We start from the raw sequence: 15939 nt of genomic DNA, 5'->3' as shown, positions 1-15939 counted from the left end.
CTTGGGCTTCAGTAGTTGTGGCACAGAGGCTTAGTTGCCCCACCGTATGTGGGATCTTCTTGGACCAGGAATCAAACCGGTTTCCTTTGCATTGGTGGACAGATTCTTAACCACTGGACCATCAGAGAAGTCCCAAGATTGACTTTTGAATGTCACTTACTTCATGCTGGACTTCTGCCAGTTGTCAACATAAATACTGGTTATAGTACTAGCATATAGGGTTCATAAACCTGACCCTTAAAGAGGTCTAATGGCCAAATGCTAGGCACCAGCATGTTAAAACCTGGGTCGCTTCTCTTTGAGATAGCCTGGGTTTGAGAAGGCAGTTGGGGCCTTCTGGAAGTCAAAGAGCAGACTGAGAACCCTGGAATGAACAAAGAAGGCCTCTTTTGGACAGCCATAGAGATAAAGTGAGTTTGTGTGAGATTTCTGCCCTAAACACCAACTCCTCTCACCTGCAGTCTCTCCCCATTCTTATCCCTGCTCCAGGCCTGTTATTACATTGAAGATTCGGAAGCGCCTACTTTTCATTCATTCTTCCAAGACCAAGCTAATGTGAAGAGGGAGCATGCAAAGCAGTTCATAAAATATCTAAAAAAATATAAGTGTAAAATCTGCCTTCCGGTGATTAAGGTGACGATGTAGCTTTGTTATGATGATCTCTATAGGGCCTTTGCTGGGTCTAGAAAACTAAGTTATTATTAGTTGTTTTCTGACTTGTTCCATTACTCATATTCCTATATGGCATTATAGCAGCTGACTGAGGGTAAGCATGCATCTTGTCTGTAACCTCTTCATATCATTTTGAGTAAATTTCAGTCATTAAATCTTAGTTTTTCTTTTCTGAAAGAGTGATACAAAGTGTGACCTCTGGACCAGCAGCACCAGGATCACCTGGGACCTTATTAGAAATGCAAATTCATGGGGCCCACTCTAAGAAACTGAGTCACCCTCTCTAAGGGTGGGGCCCAAGGAGCTAAAGAGCTTAACAAGCTCTCCAGATGATTCTAATCTTCTGTATAGTTTGAGAAGATCTGCTGTTCTCTTCTAGAGTGGCTTGTATCTTATGTTAGCTCTTTAATTCAGATGCACCCTCAGGTATTTAATACAGCTGCCTCTTCAATGTATTTAATAAAATAAACTTTTTTCCCCACTGGAACAGACTCTACATTTGTAGAGTTGTACATTCTAATTGCTGCATGCTGCTGCTGCCTCAGTTGTGCGACCCTGTGGACTGCAGCCTGACAGGCTCCTCCATCCATGGGATTCTCTAAGCAAGAGTGAAAGAGTGGGTTGCCATGCTCTGCTCCAGGGGGTCTTCCCAATCCAGGGGTTGAACCTGGGTCTCCTGCAATGCAGGCAGAGTCTTTAACGCTGAGCCACAAGGAAGGCCCTATTGCTACATACTTGTCTCTTATTTCCTCTTTCTTAGGAATAATTACTATTACCAACTTAAACATGACGAATAGGGACTCACTCAAATGATAGAGAGTAGGTATTTATGTTCTAAAAGGGCTTCCCCCCATGGTTCAGACGGTAAAGAATCTGCCTGCAGTGTAGGAGACCTGGGTTTGATCCCTGGAGCGGGAAGATTCCCCTGGAGGAGGGACTGGCAAGCCACTCCAGCATTCTTGCCTGGAGAATCCAGTGGATACAGGAGCCTGGTGGCCTACAGTCCATGGGGTCTCAAAGAGTCGGACACGACTGAGCGACTAACACAACCATACCTATTTATGTTCTAAAACCAGGAAACAGAAAAAAGCAACAATCTAAAGTTGATTGACTCCTAATGTTTTTGATATACTCTAAAGAAACAATCTAAACCTTCGTTGAAGCTATTACATTTGGAAATAGCCCTCCTTATCTGAGGGGTTCTTTTAACTCCAGGTCTCCAAAGACAACTAAATGTCTGGTGGTAATTGAACTGAACTACTCTCCAAAGCTAAAGAAATTCCAAAGCTAATGGAAGAGTGCACATAACTGCTAGTGGTATCCATGCTTTGCAGAACATTAAAGTCACCTGGAGAGCTTTTAAAGCCCTGCTCCTCGGTACCAATTAAGTCAGAACGTCTGCAGCTGACAGCCAGACACCAGTATTTAAGGGACTCCACTGATTCCATCATGCCACAAAGCATGGAAACTACTGGTCTCTGCAAACCTTTTAAATCTGCCCAGGAAGTAGGGTGTAACGAAGCTGCACCTCAACTAGGAGACTGACTCCCTCTTTCTCTCCAACAGAGGCCTGATATAGATAACTGGGGAACTGGTAAACAAGCTATACTGTCTGCTCTGGAGTTGGAGAATGCGTTAAACACGCTCCTGCAAGGCCTGAAGGCCTCAGCTTCTAGGAACAGAGAAACCAGTGTAAGTAGCAAAGAGGTCCTTTCACTTCTAGATGATGGCTTGCTTCTAGGAAATGAACCCAAGGCAATGGATCATCTAATGTGCTTATTTCCTCTGAAGGGAGTATATGAACTTATTTCTTAGAGTAGTTGGGAGGTGGGAGGAGCAGGGGCCCTGGTAAGGAGAAAGGCAACTCGATACAAGATGGAGAAGACTTTTCAGGAATAACCTGCACTCTGAATATTTAAATAAACCCACCGTGAGAGTCGCTATCCCAGACTACCCCTACAAAAGTGAATGTCCATTGTGACCTATTCTGTAGACTTCTCTGAAGTGTTCTTTGGTTAATGGTGAACACTCTATTGCAGTGATAAAATTTCTCACCAAAGTTCTTAGTTTCTCTGGAAGTTGAAGAAAATTATCTAGTAGGAAAGCTTATCAACCTTGCTGCATATTGGACTCACTGTAGAGCCCTGAAAACTATCAAATGCCTGAGGCTTACACCAGAACCCTAAAATTTCAGTGCTTGGGAATGAGGTCTGGGAGCTTACTTGGCACTTAACCTATGATTCAAATAGGGTGAAAAACCATTACAGTAGTAGCTTATTAAATTAATCTGTGCTTTTGATGACATGCCTTAACACTCATACTCATTGAAAGTGGATGTTTGGTGGGAGGGGGGTTCAGGATGGAGGGGGACACATGTATACCTGTGGCAAATTCATGTTGATGTTTGGCAAAAACCATCACAATATTGCAAAATAATTATCCTCCAATTAAAATAAATAATCTTTAAGAAAAGATAACATTGAAACCAACTATACTCTAATAAATAAATCTTTTAAAAGTGGATGCTTGTATTCATCTGGAGGTCTTGAATGTCAGAGATCGATGCCTTTGAACTTCATTATACATGTAAACCATCTAGTCCCTTCTTAAAACAGATTTTGATTTAGTAGGCAGGGGAGAGATTCGAGATTCTGTATTTCTGACAAGCTCCTAGAACTGCTGGTCCATGAACTATAATTTGGGTAGGAGATTAGATTGTCTCCTGCTACAGACAAGGTCCTTAATGAATTTTCTCTTGTTTTTATTTCTGTAGCTCTTACGCTTCATGAAAAAGTTCCTGGATGAACAGACCAGGAACATAAGCTATCTGGAATACCAGCTTAACTATCAGAAGGAGTTGGAAACGTCAGCCCAGAGTGAAGGACAGCCTGAAGATGCCGCCGGACCATCTGGAGCATCAGGTCAAGGTACAGAATCTGCTGGCAACTCTCCAAGTTCTCCTGCCCAGAAGATCCCAAAGCCAGCTCCTTAAGAATCCTGATCTCCATTTGACAGAAGTATGCTTTTCTTTTCATCTCGGATCCTAATCCTCCTTGTTGTACATGCAAATAAATGCGTTTTGCATTATGATTATGTGTGGAGAGACCGCTATTGGAGCATAAGAACGGTTAGGTTCATAAATGGGAGTTTGAAAGCTTCCTGAGGTACTGTGGATGCATTAGACTTAAAAAAAAAAGAAATTCCCTCAACACCCAGATGTAGAGTCAGGTTCTAGCAAATTCAATTAGTCCACGTGGATACAGATGAAATTAAGTAACGAAACCTAATGTCTTGCTAATTCTCCTCCCCACAACTTAATATATTGCTACTGCAGCTAAGTCGCCTCTGTCAAGTCCAACTCTGTGCGACCCTATGGACAGCTGCCCACCAGGCTCCTCTGTCCACAGGATTCTCTAGGCAAGAATACTGGAGTGGGTTGCCATTTCTTTCTCCACTTAAATTATATTAAATTTACAAAATAGTAGGGTTTTCTAATAAATGCAAAGCTAAACTTAAACAAGAACTCTTGGTCTAGAAAAGAGGACTTCACTTGAAAGATATACAGTGAATAGGCAGCTACAACCCACATGCCCTTCCAGCGCTGGAGGCAGGCGTAGAGAACGGGGACAGGGGTGACTAAGACACGACAGACAAGTCTTAGGACGGCCCTACCCGCTCCACTGTGGGCTAGCCAGCAGCTACTGGGGAAATTGGTTTCAGGAGCAAAAAAATGAGTGTGCAATCTTGGATCACACCCAAGTGCCTCAGGTGGCTAGTACCACCTAGGTAAAGGAGGGGTCTATAACAGGTGCCCAAACTCTGGGACCTAATGTCTGATGATCTGAAGTGGAGTTGATATAATAATAGAAATAAAGTGTGCAATAAATGTACTTGAGTCATCCTGAAACCATCCCCAACTCCTGGTTGGTAGAAAAATATCTTCCCTGAAACCGGTCACTGGTGCCAGAAGATTGGAGACCACTGCTCTATAGGATTGTGTCCTGACTTGAAAACGAACTCAATGGCTTTGAGTAAGTTTTATTTGCCTTACTCATTGATGCAGTTTAATCATCTGTAAAGTGGGATTACTATTACTTAGTTCATAAAGTTAATAAAAGGATTGTGCTGTGCTATGCTTATTTGGTTAGTCATGTCCAAACAAAAGGATTAAAGGATTATATAAAGTATCTAAAAACAGTACCTGTTCAGATTATGTATTCTGTTATTTGTACAATAAATAGTGCCACTGCTTAAACACGTGGAAAGCCAGTACATATCAGAAGTACTGACAGTAAGAAAACAAATCACTGAAATTAAGCCAGAATCTTAAAACGTTTAATCTTAGAATTATCTTGTTTGAAACAAGGATAAGTGATCATGAGAAAGAACCAACTATATATCTTGGAAAAACTGAAGTTAACAAATGGGCTGAATATTCAAATAAACACAGCTAACCAAACAAGTGATCTGGAAGTAAGCTAAGAAGTTCTCTGGCCAAAGAATAAAGAAATGGTCTTTAAAAGTTAAAACATGGAGTTGCAACAAAAGATCTAATTAGAGTTTCAAGAGGAAGGAATTCAAGAGATCTATTATAGTGAAATTTTAAAGCATCGAGGATGAAAAAGTTTGCCATTAAGTCATCATTCAAGGAAAACTGATGTATTAATAACAGCGTTTTCACCAATACTAGAAGCAGAAATAAGAAAAATATCTTCCAAACACTGGAGGGGGGAATTAATAGACCTAGGATAGAATAGACCAATTCAGGTATACACTAAACTTATCAGAAGCTTTTAGCCCAAAGACCTTTACTGTGAACAATATCACTGCTTCAACAGCAAAATGTAAGGGCATGGGCTTCTACGGGCAGATTCAAAGTAAACTGGCTGATATTAATATAAGTGTGCTACGCTTGAGCAAACCTAATGGGAAAGGGTATGCCCCCAGGGAATAGTCAACCACATTGTGGATTTTTCCTACCTTTTCTACAAGTCACACATCTTGAAAATCATCGCCATGGCAAGCTTGTCACCACTGGAGAAATACTAGTGTACAAAGCCTTCATGAATAAAGTTCTCGCTTCTACAATTACTAATTTATATTAATTTTATACTTATTCCTGAATGATAGAAATTCACATTAATTGGAGAATAAGACAAGACCACATTATCCTCAGCACTACTTGTGTTCTGAACGTTCTCAAACAACGTTTCTCAACCTCAGTACTATTTTTTTTTAATTGATGATATTCCCCATTCTATATACTACATCCCTGGGACTAATTTTTTTATAATTTTATTTTTATATATTTTTGGCTGTGCTGGGTCCTCACTGCTGAGCGGGCTTTTCTCTAGCTGTGGCGAGTGGGGGGCTCCTCTCTGGCTGTGGTGCACAGGCTTCTCACTGTGGGTTGGCGCTTCCTCTTGTCGTGGAACACGGGCTCTAAGGCACACGGGCTTCAGTAGTTGCAGGACAAGGACCTGGTAGTTTCGAGTGCCAGGCTCTAGCGCACAGGATCAATGGTTACGGCACAAGGGCTTAGTTGCTCCATGGCATGTGGGGTCCTCCTAGAAAAGGGATTGAACCCATGTCTCTTGCATTGGCAGGCAGATTCTTTACCACTGAGCCACCAAAGAAGCCCTCAACCTCAGTACTATTGATATTTTGAGGCTAATGACCCATCGTTATAGGGAGTATTCCTTCACATTGTACGGTGTCTAGGAGCATCCCTGACCTCTAAATACTAGATAGAGACTTCTCCAGTTGTAACAAAAACGTCATTCTCTTTTGTGGCTGAGCAATATTCTATAGTATACACATACTACATCTTCTTTATCCATTCCTCTGCTGATGGATTCTTCGGTTGCTTCCATACTTTGGCAATTGTAACTGATGCTGCTGTGAATGTTGGGGGACATGTATCTTGGGGATTAGTGTTTTTGTTCTTTTCAAAATTTGCCTAGGAATGAAACTGCTGGGCCATGTGGTATTTCTGTTCTTAGTTTTTGGGGAAGCCTCCATACTGCTTTCCACAGTGGCTGCACCAATTTACATTCCCACCAACACTTTAGGAGAGTTCCCTTTTCTACACATCCTCACCAACATTTATTTCTGCTCTTTTTTTAAAATGTGACTTTGGATTGTTCTTTTTATACTTGTTTATTTATTTATGTTCCACTTCATGGCATGTAGGATCTTAGCTCCCCCACCAAAGATGGAAGCTGAGGCCCCTGAACTGGTAGTATGGAATCTTAACCAACAAACTGCCAAGGAAGTCTCCTATTTGTGTTCTTTTTGATGATAACCATTCTGACCACTGTGAGGTGATATTCACACTGTGGTTTTGATTTGCATTTCTTTGATGATTAGTGATGTTGAGCATCTTTTTATGTGCCTTTTGACCATCTACATTTCCTCTTTGAAAAATATGTATTCAGTTCTTCTGTCCATCTTTTAAGTGCATTGTTTGTTTTCTTGATGTTGAGTTGTATGAGCTATTTATATATGCTGAAGATTAATCCCTTATTAGTGATGTCATTTGCAAATGTTTTCTCCCATTCAGTAGACTCTCTTTCTGTTTTGTTGATGGTTCCCTTTGCTGTGCAAAAGCTTTTAAGTTTAATTAGGTCCCATTTGTTAACTTGTTCTTTTGTTTCCTTTGCTTTGGGAGAGGGATCCAAAAAAAATATTGCTATGATTTCTATCACAGAGTGTTCTGCCTATGTATTCCTCAAGGAGTTTTATAGTATCTGCTCTTACATTCAGGTCTTTAATCCATTTTGAGTTATTTTTTGCATATGGTGTTAGAGAGTACTTTCATTTCATTCTTTAATATGTGTCTGTCTAGTTTTCCTAGCACCACTTATTGAAGAGACTGTCTTTTCTCCATTGTATATTCTTGCCCCCTTTGTCATAGGTTAATTAATCATAAGTACATGGGTTTATTTCTGGGCTTTCTTTCATATTCCATTGATTAATGTATCTGATTTTGTGCCAGTGCCATACTATTTTGATTACTGTGGCTTTGTGCTATAGTCTGAAGGCAGGGAGTATGATTCTCCCAGCTCTGTTCTTCTTTTTCTAGATTGTTTTGACCATTTGGGGTCTTTTATGTTTCCATACAAAATTTAAAGTTATTATAGTCTTATGAAAAATGCCATTAGTTCTATTTTCTTGAATCTGCCGCCTCTGTGTGACTCCTCATCCAAATATATTCTACTTCTAACTCCAACCCTCTCGTTACATTAACCCTCTTTGATCACAGACGTTCTCACTGATAATGGGACCTCATCCTTTTGGGAGTGAATATTTACTATTGATTTCTGACACCTACCACTTTTGCAAATCCTGTTCTCAGAAACACCTGCAGCACTGTTGTGGCTTTCTGAACTAAAGCCTATGACTTCACATGCTCCAAACATTTATCATCTAGGATACTTAAAGGAAGAGAATGAGGAGGAAAAAAATCCAGTAATAATAGAGTATGTGTCATAAAGCACATACACTAAAATGTTTGCTTCCTAAAAGTGAGGAATACTTCTTAAGTGCAAAAATCATATCATTTGTCTGCTAATGAGGTTTCAGTAATAGGGCTATGCTAACAGAAGGTCCTTTTGGAAACTTTAGGTACATAAATGCAAAATGGCAAGGCCTCATAAAGAATCGTGAAGGCAACCTAAATTGGAGGAAGCCAGTTAATTTTGTGACTACAGAAAATAGAGATACTGCTTTAGAAAAAAGTATCAAAATCACTTAGCCTAGATGACTATCCTGGTCATTTCTCACCTACAGGAAATTCTTAAAAATGAATGATTTAGAAATCCCCATCTCAAATAACAATGATCAATACAGAAGAAGAAAGGGCTTAGTGGGGAACTGATATCTAGATACTATTAGAGAAAAAGGAAGGGAAATAAACCATAGTTTATTAACATATGAGGACAACTTTGATATGGAATAGTTGAAAACTGTGATCAAACATTTTAATTTTAGCTATTCTAGTGGGTATACAGTGCATCCTATTGTAGTTTTCATTTGCATTTATGACTATGAGAAGCAAATGTTTAAAACTGTTACAAAATAATATTGGAGAATAACTTAACCTTCTGCCCTGGTTCTTTGAAGGAGCAGAACTGAGTCTGATTAAGAGGAATATTACAAATGCAGTCTACTAGAATGGAAACATACAGACACGGAAGGCTCTCTAGGATCCTGCCTGTTAGCATTAGAGGTATGAATACTGGGTCACTGCATGGAGGTTTGCTGATGCTCACAGATACTATTATTACCAATATTGTTATGCATATTTTTAATTTTTTGTTTATTCATTTATTTTTGGCTGTGATGGGTCTTTGTTGCTGTGTGTGGGCCCTCTCTACTTGTGGTGCACAGGCTTCTCATTGCATCTCAAGTGGCATCGCTTGTCATGGAGCTAGGGTTCTATGGCGTGCAGGCTTCAGTAGCTGCAGCAAGCGGGCTCAGTAGTTGCTTCTCTCAGGCTCTAGAGCATGCAAACTCAGTATTTGTGGCACAGGGGCTTAGTTGCCCTGCGGTATGTGGGATCTTCCTGGAACTGTGGTTGAAGCTGTGTCTCCTGCACTGACGGGCAGATTCTTAACCACTGGACCACCAGGGAAGTCCCGTTTTGTTTACTTGAATCCTGAAAAATGAAAGAGCAATTATGCCTGTGCAAATAATTTATCCATGCTTCTTTAATTCCTAGCAATATGATGTTACCAGTAGAAAAAAATTTTTCTTCTTAAAAACAGTGCAGAGAAATCTCCTCAAACATTAGAAGACAAAACTGCTAGACTTTGTATCTCTTCAAGTCATAGTGAGTCAGCTCAATGAAACAAGTACCTGTAGGGTACCTTCTATTTATCATGGACTTTGTTCGGATGCTGGGAATACAAAATTGAATGAGCTTTGCCATCAAGATGTGCACTATCTAGTGAAGGATGCACAGTTCTGTAAATAATTAGAATTCAATGTGGTAAATGTACCCATAAAGGCCTATGCGAGGCAGAGTAGAAAACAGAGAAAGAGTGACCATTTGTGTCAGTGTAAGGGGAACACAGGGCTTCCCAGGTGGCTCAATGGTAAGGAATCTGCCTGCCAAGCAGGAGACTCAGGTTTGATCCCTGGGTCAGGAGAGTCCCCTGGAGAAGGAAAGAGCAACCCACTTAGGTATTCATGCTTTGGAGATCCCATGGACAGAGGAGCCTGGCAGGCTATAGTTCATGGGGTCACAAGAGTCGGACATGACTTAGTGACTAAGCAGCGGCCACACCAAGGAGGATGCAGCAGAAAAAAAGCATCTGATGTGCACATGGGCAGATGACTCAGGGTTCAGTGGGATGGGGAAGCAGAATAGAAACTTCAGGCTTAGCCAGTGGCATAAGTTCAGATGCTGAGGTGTTTTACAGCATGTTAACATCCCTTAATTTTGTTCTTCAGAGGGTGGGATCGAAACAAGCGGTTTAGACAAAGTTTATGACTTGATAAACTTGGTCAGTTTATGACTTGATCAGATTTGCAGTTTAGAACAATAACCATGGTAGCACAGTAGCTGATGGTGCTCTTTTTATTCTGACATTGCTGTCTGCATTATGTGATAAAACAAATAGCTATTTACATTGGTGTTTTTGAGAACCGAGATTTTCTGTGTGAAATGAAAATGTAGGATCAAGGAGATGAAGTAAAAATCCTATAGATGTTTCATTGTAAATATCAGAACGAGCTCATGATATAGTTATCTTTTAAAGAAAATTCTTAACTGTCCACTGAAAAGACTTAGAAGCAAGTAGCAAGGCCCGGCCAACCTCATTTTGGTCTCTGAATACCTTTTGTCACTAAAAGGAACAAGGGCTCCTTTGAGAAGTGGTTGTAGTTCTGAGTCAGGAAATATATTAAATAATCCTGAAACATGTTATCATATTAGAAATCAAAGCTGTCAGAAAGAAGTCAGAACAGAGCAAACTAGTGGTCACCAGTGAGGAGGGGCAATATAGACCAGGTGGGGAGCAGGAGGTACAAAGAATCTAGTGTAAGATGGGCCACCAGGATGTGTTGTTCAACACGGGGAATATAGCCAGTATTTGTCATAACTGTAAATGGAGTGTAATCTTTAAAAATTATATTAAAAAAATTTTTTTTCCATTTATTTTTATTAGTTGGAGGCTAATTACTTCACAACATTGCAGTGTGTTTTGTCATACATTGTCATGAATCAGCCATGGAGTTACATGTATTCCCCATCCCGATTCCACCTCCCATCTCCCTCTCCACCCGATTCCTCTGGGTAAAAAACTTTTAATTATTAAAAAAAAAAAGAACTCAGAGCAAACTTGAAGAGGCTTCCTTTGGGTAAGGTTAGCCACTTTGAGAAAAAATAACTGCAGTGGACTACATGAATGCTAAGTCACTTCAGTAACGTCCGACTTTTTGCAACCCAACGCTATAGACTGTAGCCTGCCAGGCTCCTCTGTCCATGGGGATTCTCCAGGCAAGAATACTGGAGTGGGTTGCCATATCTTCCTCCAGGGGATCTTCTCAACCCAGAGATCAAACCCACGTGTCTTGTATCTCCTGTGTTGACAAGTGGATTCCTTACCACTAGCGCCACCTGGGAAGCAGTGGACTAAGACATACCATATGCTTGAATTTATGAATAAAATATTAAATGATAATAAATTATTAATAATTGTTACTATTTAATAATTATAATAAATGATACTAAAAAATAGTAGTCACCATTAGAAGATAGTAGAGACCTAACTGAAAAATGTATATTGTCACCCTACCTATTTAACTTATATGCAGAGTACATCATGAGAAATGCTGGGCTGGATGAAGCACAAGCTGGAATCAAGATTGCCAGGAGAAATATCAATAACCTCAGATATGCAGATGACACCACCCTTATGGCAGAAAGTGAAGATGAACTAAAGAGCCTCTTGATGAAAGTGAAAGAGGATAGTGGAAAAGTTGGCTTAAAGCTCAACATTCAGCAAACTAAGATCATGGCATCTGGTCCCATCACTTCATGGCAAATAGATGGGGAAACAGTGGAAACAGTGATAGGCTTTATTTTGGGGGGCTCCAAAATCACTGCAGATGGTGATTGCACCCATGAAATTAAAAGATGCTTACTCCTTGGAAGGAGTGTTATGACCAAACTAAATAACATATTAAAAAGCAGAGACATTACTTTGTCAACAATGGTCCATCTAATCAAGGCTATGGTTTTTCCAGTGGTCATGAATGGATGTGAGAGTTGGACTATAAAGAAAGCTGAGCTCTAAAGAATTGATGTTTTTGAACTGTGGTGTTGGAGAAGACTCTTGAGAGTCCCTTGGACTGCAACGAGATCCAACCGTCCATCCTAAAGGAGATTAGTCCTGGGTGTTCATTGGAAGGACTGATGCTGAAGCTGAAAGTCCAATACGTTGGCCACCTGATGTGAAGAGCTGACTCATTTGACAAAACCCTGGTGCTGGGAAAGATTGAGGGCAGGAGGAGAAGGGGATGACAGAGGATGAGATGGTTGGATGGCATCACCGATTCAATGGACATGAGTATGGGTGAACTCTGGGAGTTGGTGATGAACAGGGAGGCCGAGAGTGTTGCCATTCATGGGGTCGCAAAGTGTCAGACATGACTGAGTGCCAACTGAACTGAAAACTGGTAAAAGAAAGAATCAAAGATTTATTTTAACCTGTCTTTCCTACATGAACTACCTTAGAATAACCAAATAGTTATAAGAGAACGTTTTTCTTGCTAGAAAATAATACAGTGTGAAATTTGCCCTTTTGCCAGTCTTTGAAAATAACTAGGCAATGATCATCAATGGCTATCAACAGAAGGAAAACCACTCAGGCATTTTGTGCCTGCTAACAAAATCACACACTACTACTTATGAAGTCATTTTGAAAAGAGAAGGTGAAACTACATCATATCAAGCCTCAAGGTTTCACTTCCCCGTTTAGGAAATATAGGAGAGAGATGTCTATTGAAGAACAGCAGAAGTGTAATCAACAAAACCCAGAATGTGAGAAACTATTGAACAAACGTCTCAAGTTCTCCAACAAATTATATGGGGAGAAGAAGGAGAAAAGAGATGTGTGGCCTTTGATCCTGATTAAATCAAATTTCTAAAACTTTAAAGAATTTTGTCTCATAAACTTTATGAGACAACCAGTAAAATCTGAACAGTGATATAATATTTGATATTAAGGAACCATTATCAATTATTTTCAGTGTGATCATTATATTATGGTTATGTATAAAATAAGAATCTTTACAGGTACATTTTAGAAATAGAAATTAAAATATTTATAAACGAAATGATGAAATTTTAAAGGGAGAAAAAAGAATGGGGTAACGATGAAACAAGATTGGTTATTGTTGAAACTGGGTGATGTGGTCCTTGGGGGTTTATTACACTATACCGTATACTTTTCAAAAATAACTTTTTAAAGTTGCTTTTGAAGGGCAATTTTATTTCTTTAATATCTGATTCAGAACAGGGGAAGGTCAGTTCACCACAATCTCTGGGTGCTGATAGTGGCACCCTGAATTTCTTGCCCAGGTGTCCACCTTCCCTTCACAGAGCTCTCTGTCTAACCATCACTACATTGATGTTCACCTTGTTGTGCTTTATGGAGAGGTCAGAGGTCTTTTTAATTTTTATTAATTTACTTGCTTATACCTGTGCTGGGTCTTCGGTGCTGTGTGGCTTTGCCTAGTTGCCACCAATGGGGCTTCTCCTCCTTGTGGTGTGGTGGCTTCTTTGTTGAGGAGACAGGCTCTAACGCGCAGGCTCAGTAATTGTGGGGCACGGGGCTTGGCTGCTCCGAGGCAAGTAGGGTCCTCCCTGGCCGGGGATTGAACCCATGTCCCCTGCGTTGGCAGAGGGATTCCTAACTGCTAGACCATCAGGGAAGTCTCCAAGAGGTCAGAGCTTGGAGAACTAGTCATGTGGTCCCTTTCAAGTTGCTACAGTTATCACTGGACCCGAGGATGTCTGGTTTCCTGTTTCCTTGAGTAAAGCACAGTGCAGATTGACACCGGTAAATTACTGGGCTATTTTAAGAGTGCTCTTTTCTGCCTAGTTTTTCTTTAGGACAGAAGGGTTTCCAAAAATGGCCTCCAAACCATTTTATCCTTTATGTCCCTGACTTTCACATCAAATCCAAAGGGTCTCACTTAACATCTTCTCAGGTGGGCTCCTGTGTGTGGCCCATGCAGCTGCCATGACTGAGTTCTCACTAGCTTCAGCTTACGCCTGCATGTGAGTGCATTGCAGATTTTCCTGAGGAGTTAGAAGTAATAAATGAAAATTACACAAAGCACAAAAAAAGGCAACATGTAAATAGAATACTAGCCGTTTCACTGCCCCAAAGCCTCTCAGCCATCCTGCCATCTCTAGCCATCTTCTCTTCAGAATCAACCAGAATATTGTGGGTCTACACCTCTCTGTTCTAGGCTTTCTCCAACATCTCAGCATTTGGATCTCCATCATGGACAAGTGAAGAATCTAAAAATTATTCCTTCTTTAATATGAAAGCCCTAAACTCTTCTTTGTCTGAACCTGACCCACAGGGCCAAAATCGGCTCACGTGTTTTACTGAACAAATATGTGTAGCTGTCTCTCCAATAGGAGTTCTGCTTTCCTTGAAGCTAACAAGCTCCAACTGGTGCTTACCTTCCAGGATAACAAGTTTTACAATAAAGTTTTTCTGTTTTCCTTTCACAATATTTCTCCTTAAACGACAGTAGGCACTATGACTTCCCTTACACATTGAAAGAAAATAAAAATAAGATGATCAATTATGCACATAGAAAAAGAACACCTAGTTGGGAGCAAATATATCCACAATAAATATACCCAGAAACTATGTAGATTTTTACTATTTATTTTATGTTTTAGGAGGTGTATTGTCTTAAAATACTGTCTGAAATGGGAAAAATGACCTTCTTGTACTGTGACTAAATTTTGCTTTTGTTTGTGGTAAGCTGACCTATGGTGAAGCTGAAATTATAAACATTCATGGAAAAGTAGCTTAAAAGTGCTACTTACTAATAAGCATAAAATGATGTAGGCGCATGACACATTTTTTAAAACTACCTTCTGGAGTTGGGGTGATGACCATAAAAGTTACTATTTCCCGAGGGCGTGTGATGTTATACTTCTAAATGCTTCACACTGGTGCACTTGATTACCTTAATCATCCTCAGTGGTTCTTTAGAGTTAATGCAAGAACACTCTTGGCAGGAAGTACTGATATTAGTCCCAACTACAGTGAGGAAACTGAGGGGCCAAGTAATCAGCAAGTCAGTCTGGTGAGTTACTCTTTAGCCAGTGGCCCTTGCCTGTTCATTTATGTGCAACTCTTTCTGACCCTTTGGACTGCAGCTTACCAGGCTCTTCTCTCCATGGATTTTTCAGGCAAGAATGCTGGAGTGGGTTGCTGGTTTCCTCCCCTGGAAGATCTTCCTGACACAGAGATTGAACCCAAGTCTCCTGTGTTTCCTGCATCGCGGGCGGATTCTTCACCCGTTGAGCCTTCAGGGAAGCCCTGCCCCGGGGCAGTGAGTCTGTTATGAGGATCCTAAGTGATTTGAATTAGAAACAAAGCAGGTAATCTCTTGGTTCCTTGTTCTCCAGAGCTATATCCTGTTTTGTCCTGTCTCTATATATGCACCTACTTCTTTCTTTTCCTTTTTCCAGTTTCTCTACATTGCTAGCTCATAGTCAACTGAGTCCTCTCAATTTGGTATGTCCTTCATTTAAGCAACCAGCAAAAACTGACCACTAACTTTGAATTTCAATTCCAAAGTACTGTGAGAAAGACTTCAATTAGCCTTAGCAGTCAGGGGTCCCTTCCCCCGGGGACAAAGGCAGTGGCTATAGGAGTAAAACAAGCTCATATACTATAAATATGGCTGCCAGAATTCACTAGTTCTGAAATTCATTTTTAGAAATGTATGGGTGTATGGGTTGGCAGAAAAGACCCAAATACATCTATTATTAGACTGGTGTAATGTGTTCACTGCATTGGTATCTTTTGCATGAACAAGTCTGTTTGGGTGAAGGTCACAAGAATGTTTTTAGACAGACACACTCTTTCAGCCCGTCCCAGAACAATGCTTGCTTGTATTCTTCCACGGCCTGACAAATACAGAATCTGTATAGACTTACAGCAGAAAGCTGGGTTTGCTCTCTGGAGCCACCACAACAAACTAGGTTGCTTATAAGAACAGAAA

The sequence above is a fragment of the Muntiacus reevesi genome, chromosome 21 (assembly GCF_963930625.1).
Source record: "Muntiacus reevesi chromosome 21, mMunRee1.1, whole genome shotgun sequence".
In the NCBI taxonomy this organism is placed as follows: Eukaryota; Metazoa; Chordata; class Mammalia; order Artiodactyla; family Cervidae; genus Muntiacus; species Muntiacus reevesi.
The sequence above is the reverse complement of the archived record's forward strand: the minus strand, read 5'-3'. Positions refer to the sequence as shown.